We start from the raw sequence: 9,370 nt of genomic DNA, 5'->3' as shown, positions 1-9,370 counted from the left end.
TCGCTATACTATATCGCGTGATGGCAGGCAATAGCCATCAGCGAATGGGAGTAAACCTGGAATAAGCACCTTACTTCCATTCAAAGTGCATCGAATTTAGGCCCTTATTTCAGCTATGCCCTGATATAACGATTGCCAGAGCCGCACTAGACCTCGGCTGCTAATCGTTTGGGTCACACCATGCAGAGGTCCGCAATTCCACTCGGAAAAAGTGAAATTTCATCCGCTTCGAATAATCCAACTTCGAGACAGCGTTACCTGAATGAAGAGGAATTGCGAGATCACTCCATAAATTTGCTCAAGAATCTAGTAATCATTGTTCACTTCTGATTTTTAAATGGGAGCTTCATTATTTTTATTCACCTTTATTTATCTTATCTTCACGAAGACGGGGAATTTCATTTTACATCGATTTTTTCGTTTGGGAATTCCCCTGGACAGACGTAAATGATTTATTTCTATTGAACGAGTCGCATACATTTTCCCACGTGCGATTACAGTCGTACTTGTACAAAAAGCTTGCGTTAAAATTTCCAAGCGATGAATCGCATATTCGTAAAATATTGAACACGCGAGGAGTTTCAGGCTTTTCAAGCAGGCCACGGCAGTAAGTTATGGGCTCACACCTCTGTACAAAGTCGGCCGAAGCCCCCCGTCCATTAAAATGTCGCAGACGGAACGGAAAAGTGACTCGACCAGATTTCACTTGCGCCAGTAATATAGAGAGATCTAATTAAATTTTAATTACACTCGACTACGCCCCGCTATTAGGGCGGTCCGAAGAAAATTTCATTACGGGCTACTCTTCTGAAAATTGTTGTCTGAGCGTCTCAAACCTCGTGCAGAGGCGAAGAAGAGGGAACTCTTGGGGGATACGAAGGAGCGTCTCGAACGAAAATATAATATTAAAAGCAGAAACCCGCCTTAATCGGACCTCGTGCCGCGATGCGCCCGGAATATTTAAATTCTATGCAGATTTATATCCGAGAGTCACGCCTACCTTTTTTGTCTTCATTTTTTTCCCCTCTTTTTCTTTTTTGCATAAGCGCTCTCATAGGAATCACCGCGCTGACGGACGCAACGCGGATGAGAACTGGGGGACCTCTTTCCCTTCCCATTACTGCCGCGCATCGCCGTCTACGCGCGGAAACATTTTCAGGAAATAGAATTGTTTTAAGTCAAAGGGGGATCGGGCGCGGAAAAATTGCACCACGAGAGGCGAACGGAAACGCGGAGGAAACTTTTATTGAACTTGGGAGATTAATTTAATTCGGGGAAACTGTTACGGCATTCTTAAACGCGTACTCCGTGGAGTCGTGCAGACGGAAATGACGTTTAGTAAATAATGCACTTATTTGAAAGTTTCTTCGGAATAGTAAGAACGTCTTGCTGGGTAGCTTTTAACATATTCGCGACCGGAAAATTTTTTCCGTTTCAAATACCGAGTACTCGCGAAAATAATGAAATTCTGAAACTGGTTGCCGCAAACTTGTATCGTGTATCGTTATGGACGTGATTCACGTCAGCGGCAGTCAGGAATAGAATTTAAAATGACGTGAATTCACGTCAGCGGTCACGAATGTGTTAACATTCGGAGGAACGTCTCCCTGTCGATTCCGAAAACGATGCAATGCAATCTATAAGAGATTTTTTGAAATTTAATGAGGATGAAAAATCGTCTTAATTGTCGAGACTACTTCTTCTATTGTTCGGAAAAGTGAAAAGAAGGTTCGGGTGAATACGATTATTGCGCTACGTCGGAGAGGTACTCGCCCTAATACTTATTTAAAAGTTTCGATTTCGTTACTCCTCCAGGGTTAGTAATTCATCCAACTTCAAACTCATTGAAGTTTTCTGTAAATACTTTCGCTGGTAATGGAGAGAAAAGTTACGTGTTCGTTCATAACGGGGTGTAGATCGCGACGCAAAGTGTACAATATCGCCAATTTTTTGTGTACAGATTTTAGACGGAATCATTATTTTAAATCCGCAATTTTTATTTATAATGTATTTTCCATGCTTCGGTTACTCTTTCCCTTTAAATGTCGGACCGTGTGATTAAAACATGCATGAAAATACGGCGTATGACAGTAGCTGTTCGGCCGTGGGCCATTTGAAAAAAAATCCACACAAGGTATTTTTCCTCGCGTCCGACATCCGGGGTGTATGCACTGTGATCGGAAATGAGAATTTCTATACCCGATGAATAATTCCTGCGTTATGGTATTTATTCGATAGCATTAAATACGAAGATCTCGTGCCACCCAAACGGACGTACCGGGACGACGTTAGCGTCTGCGAAGAAGACGCTCACTTCGAGTTTCCTAATTAATTGGTAAAATGAAACTAATCACTTGTAGACATTTAAAGGCAATAAAACCGGGACAAGCGAAGTGTATACGCGAATCCGCGGTTCCATTTGTCGCGACAAAAGGTGAGGCAGCGCGGTCGAAGTAAGTAACTCACGGGCGGGGGTGGAAATCGGCGTTGGGCTAATTTAGCGAAACTCCGAAGTGGAAAAAATGTGTAATATAACCCGGTCGGGGCTTCGGGTAGAGCGCTTTCTCGCAAATGAGTCCTTTTGTCCGACGAGAGATGCCGAGACGGTCGGAATCGACTCTCGAAATCCTCGCGCTTCCGGCCGGAATGAAATATCGCGTTCCCCTTTGAGGAGTTGGGTCTCTCGGTCAGTGGTTCGCGCTAAGAAATTGCTTTATTAATCCTCAAAAGGCGCGGCGCGGGTGGTACGGCTCATTTGATACCGCGGAATCGTCTTAAGTATCTCGCGGCACGAAGAATACGATTCTTTGGGAGCTTCGAGGAATGTCGAGGGGCACCTCAAAGCTGATACACCGCGTCCCGTCTCCGTCGACCTTTCTTCTCCCTTTTATCCTTTGACGCGGCGCCGTCCCAGGGGCAACTCGGGGAGAGGGGCGGCCCGTAAATGCTTTTCCGTGGAATGAAGTAATTTGAATATCCGTGCTTAGAAGAATTTAATACTCCGAACCGGTTCACTCCGTTCGAGTGGCCGAGGGAGAGAGGGCCCCGCCAGCCAGGCCGGGGCTAAATTCATTCCGCCGTCTCTCCGTTGCCGAGATTGCGGCAACTTTCTTGCGATTACGCCCGATAATTACGTCCCCTGAAACCGGACCGGACGGAGGGACCGATCGGACGAGATTTCCCCGTTAAATCGCGCGGACCGACCGCGCGGAAGGGAATCCGTATCGAATCACCCGGCCGAAGACTCGCGGACCCCTCGCGCCTCCTTAAACCTTCCGAACGACCGAGCAACCGGCTTTCTTTCTTTCTTTCCCTCTCTCCGTGTCCCCTGATATACCCATTTACCTCTCGAATGCCGACCTCGGCGGGTTAACTTTTTACCCGCACGCAACCCCCTGGAAAATGCCCTCGCCTTTCCCCCGACTTCCGGGAAACGACCGGGATCCGCCTCGCCGGGAATCGACGCAGCTGACTTACGGACTAAACGGATGCATCGAACCCGGGCTGCGGGAGCTCGCACGGGATGCGACAGAATTTTCCGCAATTTAACACGATCCGCCCCTCCGCGGAGCGAGTCACGCGCGGCTCGATCTTCCGCACACGAGTGCGCGGTTCCGACATTTGCATCGGGAATTCTCCTTCCGCGAGTCGCGGCGAACGTGCTTACCCTTTGGTGAACCCCCCGGTGGGGAGACAAGGGAAGGAAGTCTTCCGTTTACGGGGTTATTAATAATGCCGTTTCAGAGGGCCGAGCCCAGGAATTGGATATGCGTTTTCGAAAAACAATATTTCCCGTGCGCTCTCCCTTTGTTCGCCTCCTTGCCGTTTCTCCTCTTCCCGATGTCTTGAATTCGAGAGGTTGTAAATTGCGCGCCTTAGTGGCCATTGGAACTATAACCGGAACAAGTTTCGATGGGTTGTCGAAAATTCCGCTCCTAGTCAAACTCGCGCTATCGGAACGATTTTGCGGTTCGCTCTCTGTATTTGCATCGTCCGCGATATTCAAGAAAGTCTCTTGGAATTTCCGCAGTAAAGTGTCCACCGTGCCGATGTGACTGTTTCAATAAAGGTACCGTGACGTTATTTTATGATACGACGGGAATAAATAATAAATATTCGCCCTCGCTGCGAGAATTTAGAATCGTTCATTTATTTATTTTCGTTTTATCGGTTATCAAAGTACGTCTCTTTCAGATACCTGCGTGCTGGGAACATTTTGTGTATGGGAGGATTGCGTAATGACACGTACGGAAAATTCGTTTAACACTTCGACACTTAAAAACATATCCACAGGGAATATGTCCGTGAATATCCCGCGCATATGAAATTCAAATGAAAGAGGTAAGCGTTTTCGCGTGTACGCGATATCGGGACAGAATTTTTAGGATGTTCCGGATGTAGAAATCCGTATGTGCCGTATTTTCTTGTTTACTCTTTTCTTTTTTGTTTTATTTCTATATTTTTTACAGCATACGCGGAGAATACGTTTACGCGGGGTGGATGCGCATTCGACAAATCGATTTTCGTCTCAGATTATTCCGGCGACTCTTTTCCGATTTTTGGAAATCGGCGCGCGGTTGCGCATAATTCGCGAATAAAGAGGAGCGTTCGAGCTCCATTAGATAAACGTTAAATTCCCCGCAACGAGTCCCCGTATTTACCAGAGATATCATCCCGAAAGAAGTTCTTTCAAAGAGTTTCGTGTGGACCGCGTTATCTTTTTCCTTTCACTTTCCCCTCAAAAGAAATTATATACACCCCCTTTATGCCGGATAAGGGTGAAAAGGGTGCGTCAGTCGTGCGCCGCGGAAAAATTTGTTTTCCCCGGTCTTGTTATCGCGACGGATCCATCTCTTTGACGATCATCGAGGTGGTAATTCCTCGGCGCCTTATCGCGTTAATTGCTCGCGATCGAGTTCAACCTTGAAGACCTCCCCGCCTCGAGTTTATCCCCCTTTACTTTGCCTCCGTCGAAAAAGTTCCACCTTATCCGGCGATTCTCGCAATTTCTCACGTCTCGAGGCTCAACACTGCCCGGCCCGGAGATATTAACTCTGAAAAATAAATCTCCCGATAAAAGGATCCCTCCCCGCCGAATAATATTTTTCTTCCATCTGGACTTAACCTCGACTCTCCTCAAAGCGGGACGCGTATCCTCCCGCGCGGTTATCACTTCATTTTCTTCTTCCCTCGATCCTGATAATAAGAAATGCGACTGTGACGAGGCGGAAACGTTACTCGGCGGGAAAATATGGGTTAAGGTTCCCCGCTCTCCCCCCCGTTTCCCCGGAGAAGAGATCTTTTTTAAGGATAATCCGATCTTCGCGTCTCACTCGTTTTCCTCCTTGCAAATTGTATCAACGGACGAGTGCCTTTATTTTGGACGGAATAGCGGAGTAAGAAGACCTCCAGTCAGAAATTTGAAATATTATCAAGTAAGCTCGGATAGCTCGGCGCAAATATGGCGGAGGGTGCCGAGATTGAATTAGTATTACAGTTAAATAAATGTCGTATTTTACGAAAGTTGTAGAATGGCGTGAACCGACCTTTATGCGCTGCAAGGAAACGGTCCCTAATGAGAAAAGAAGAGAGGGCTGGCTCTTCCTTCGTTTCTTGTGCTATACATTTTTTTTTCCTATTTGTATCGCATTTTGCTCCTCTTGAATTGAATTTGAATGAAGAACTCGAATTCAACACGTGAATTTAATGCCTATTTAATGCAGTCGCAGTTGGTATTGTAGTTCGGTGCGAGAGGAGTTCCACTAATTACTTGCCTGGAAATAAGGTTTTTTTAACGGGGTCGTTCCTTTATTATCTAACTTTTTTCCTGTCACTTCGGGAATACTTTAGGGAAATAAACGCGGGGGAGGGAGGTACTTATAACCTCGTTTGTCACTGAATTTTGTAGGTATATTAAGTCTTTATTTCTTCAGCAAAATGCGAATCGTCCTTCAGTTTTCAGTTTCGGGTAAGCTGAAGAGGGCTCTTCAGCTCTTACCCTTCGCGAAATTATTTTAATTGATGTCCTAATTTCTCAACATAAATGAGAGTAACAGGCACGTTTCTCCGAATAATTTTGTAGTCCTAACGACATTGCCACGTCTATAACGTTCAGCCACCTCGGATGAGTACGGCACTCATTATCCAATTTGCGCGGCTAATTAATGGAATAAACTAGACATCAACCTGGAGGCGTTATCTCTTTATAAATCAAATAACAAATATAACTGTTATTGGGCAACGCCAAATATGTTTAACTACGCGTTGTATCACCCGAACGCGTTATCGCGTTCGAGTTACCTCATGTAACATTTTTATTAATTTTTTAACGAATCTTACTCTTATTTGCACGTACGACCCGCGGTGCTCTTTAGGCTTAAGGTGAAGTGAAACCCCCTTCAAATCAGTCGATTCGAATACAACAATTTTTTTTAAGGGTATTAGACCAAACTGTCCGAAACTTTGACACGTCACTCCTGATCATCTAAGAATTGTCCTGACATTCAAAATTTGGATTTTTGCCAAACATTTTTTAACTTAGCCCAGACCAGAACCAAAATGGCGTCGAGCTCTCATATTTCGATCGATATACAATTATCGAAGGCTCTGATATGAGAAACGAAAGGGTCGAGACAATTTTACGACAATTAGAACACTCTGGTAATCGATAAACTCGCATTTCAACGGGATAAAGGCAAAAAAAGTGTTGTATGCGCTTCTATGCTAAAACGATGGGAATACGAGGTCTCGGAGTGAAAATTTAATTGGCCTGGAAATTACAGATGGCGCAGGGGGTCCCTCTGCAGTCAATTAGGGCCCCAGGAAGCACGAACCCAGAGGATTTCTGGAGTTTTACTTCGATATCTTGATATTTATTGTACGAAATCGACAGGTGGAGTATGCCATTTGGTACAATATCCAATATAATTCGATACTGCTGTCAATATAAAAACGAACGTCGGCAACGTAGGCATTTAAAAAAATCTTCTTTATCGACGTCGATCAAGTTCCTCGACGTGTTTCACTTCACCTTAATCATTTCTACCTGCAATCTTACACGTTTATATCGACATGTGATGAATATGTCACTATTACTTCAACCGCTGTAAAGCTATTTGTTATACAATATTTTACGTGCAGGCACCTTCGTAATGTTGAACCAGTTTTAGCGTGACGAGGATGATGAAAGACAGCGATTGATTCGCTGTTGCAATATTTGGAGTGCCGTCAGACCTAATGCAACATCATGATAATACGTCATTCGAGCGTATTTTAAAGGATACGACTTATAGTGGCATTATGTTAACATTTTTCAATATGTTACCACAGCTGTGCTCGCATTTCTGGGGGTAGCTAAGTTATTATTGATACGAGCCGCCTCTTGGCTTGACTCGCAGATTCTTTAAGCCATTCGCCGGAGAGTCGAAGCGGCTTCCACGACCGTATGATCAGGCGATATTTCTTCTCATTCTAAAGTGCTCGGCTCTATGTTTCTATCGATAGGGAAAGAAGGGAGTGAATAAAGTATGACTATAAGCGCCACTATAAATAAGAGTGGGAGTAAAATGTGCCATAACATCGAATAGATGCCTCGCAGGGGTCCGCTTTCACGGGGGGAAAAAAAAGTAGCAAATTCGATTAAATATGCCGCGCTCGGACCACCGAATAAATTATTCAATTGTTCAATACCGTTGTTGAACGCGATGAGTCCAATTTTTGGTTAAAGCGTATTTCAACTCATTTAACGGAGTTCCTCTTGAAACTGAATATTTTACCGTCGACGATGTGCGTATTCAATATGAAACTCATGCTTCTTTTTATTCGATTATCGTATTCATTGGGGTCGTTTTTAAATACACAAGCAATTTGCTTCGCCGGTACTTTAAATCGATATTTGTTTTCAGTTAACGTTACGATTGGATATTTGCTCGATTCTTTTTTAATTAAACGGTATGGAAATAAATTCGATCTCTTTAATTACGGATAATCAAAAATTGAATCAATAATGACATTAATTGGCAATTAAAGGGCACTGGAAAACTAGCAAAGGTAACGAAAACACATTCGCGCCTGTTGCATCGTCGTGCACGTTCCGCATCGGGAATATACTACATGTTTCTCGTCCTCTAGATCACTAGGAAGTGGTGCTCTTGTCGTTAGTACTAGCCACAGGTTTTAAAGAAAAGCAGATGTTTCGCTGTCGTCTTCTTCATCCCTGTGTTGCAATGGAGCTTCATTATGTTTCTTGTGCAAGTGAATACCACACACGATAAGCAAAATGAGAGATAATAATTCCTAGGATTCAGATTCTTCTAGAAGTTTGTCCAGGAAAAGGGAGAAGAAATCAAAGACGCAGGAATTACGGAAAAGATTGAAACGATTGGAAAGGGAAGTACTGATGAGCAGGCGCCACCGAGAAAAAACTTCCCTCTCACAAAGTCCGAGTCCGAGAGACTCGGGATCACGACGAAATCGGGATCGCAGTCCGAGAGACTCGAACCGAGAACGCAATCCGCGAGATACGTTACCCAGGTACACGCATACCGTGCTAGAGTCATCTTCAGAGGAGTCAGAAATGGAAGAACGATATCATAACCAATCACCGAGACACCGATCATCAACCAGGCCGAACACCTCTTCCCGTCCCCCCAGTTTGCGGATCAGCCGATCGAAATCGATGAGCCCTAATTAAAGAATATGCGGAAAATTCTAGCCGATAGAGGGCTGGAAATTCTTTGTTCGGGCGAGAAAAAGGAGGTTAAAGACGAGTTTCTACAAAAATATCCGACATCGACTAATTGTCCGTTACTATCCGAGCCTACTCTCAACCCAGGAGTCAAGGCAATTTTAAGGGACTCTGCATTAAAAAGGGACATTTACCAAACATTGGCTCAAAATCACCTTGGTATAGGAATATCTACAACTGGCTACGCTTTGTCGATCCTACTTAAAGCGGAAAATCGGACAGAAACGACAACTGAAGTCAAGACCTTACTCAGAGACATGGGGAGACTGTTCACCGACCTACACTACTCGATCTCTATAACGAGACGTTCGTTTGTTACTCCATTTATGAATAAATAGGTCAAAAATACAGCGGCCGAATGTCCCATCGCTAACTTTTTAATTGGAGATGATTTAGGTAAACGAATAAAATCGCTAAAATCTACAGAAGAATTGTACAAAGACTGGAAAGCGGCTCCGAACCCGATACCACATGTAGTCAAACCCAACCAATATAGGCGCAGGCCCTACGGAAATATAAAGGAAAAAGACTATGGATGGAATGTCCATAGTCTTTTTCCTTGGAACTGGAATTGTATTGTCCGGAATGGGAAAAATAATTCCAATTTAAATTGGAAGAGCCCGT

This window comes from Orussus abietinus, unplaced genomic scaffold (assembly GCF_000612105.2).
Source record: "Orussus abietinus isolate OABI.00-Male unplaced genomic scaffold, Oabi_2.0 scaffold62, whole genome shotgun sequence".
In the NCBI taxonomy this organism is placed as follows: Eukaryota; Metazoa; Arthropoda; class Insecta; order Hymenoptera; family Orussidae; genus Orussus; species Orussus abietinus.
Note: the sequence above shows the minus strand (reverse complement) of the source record.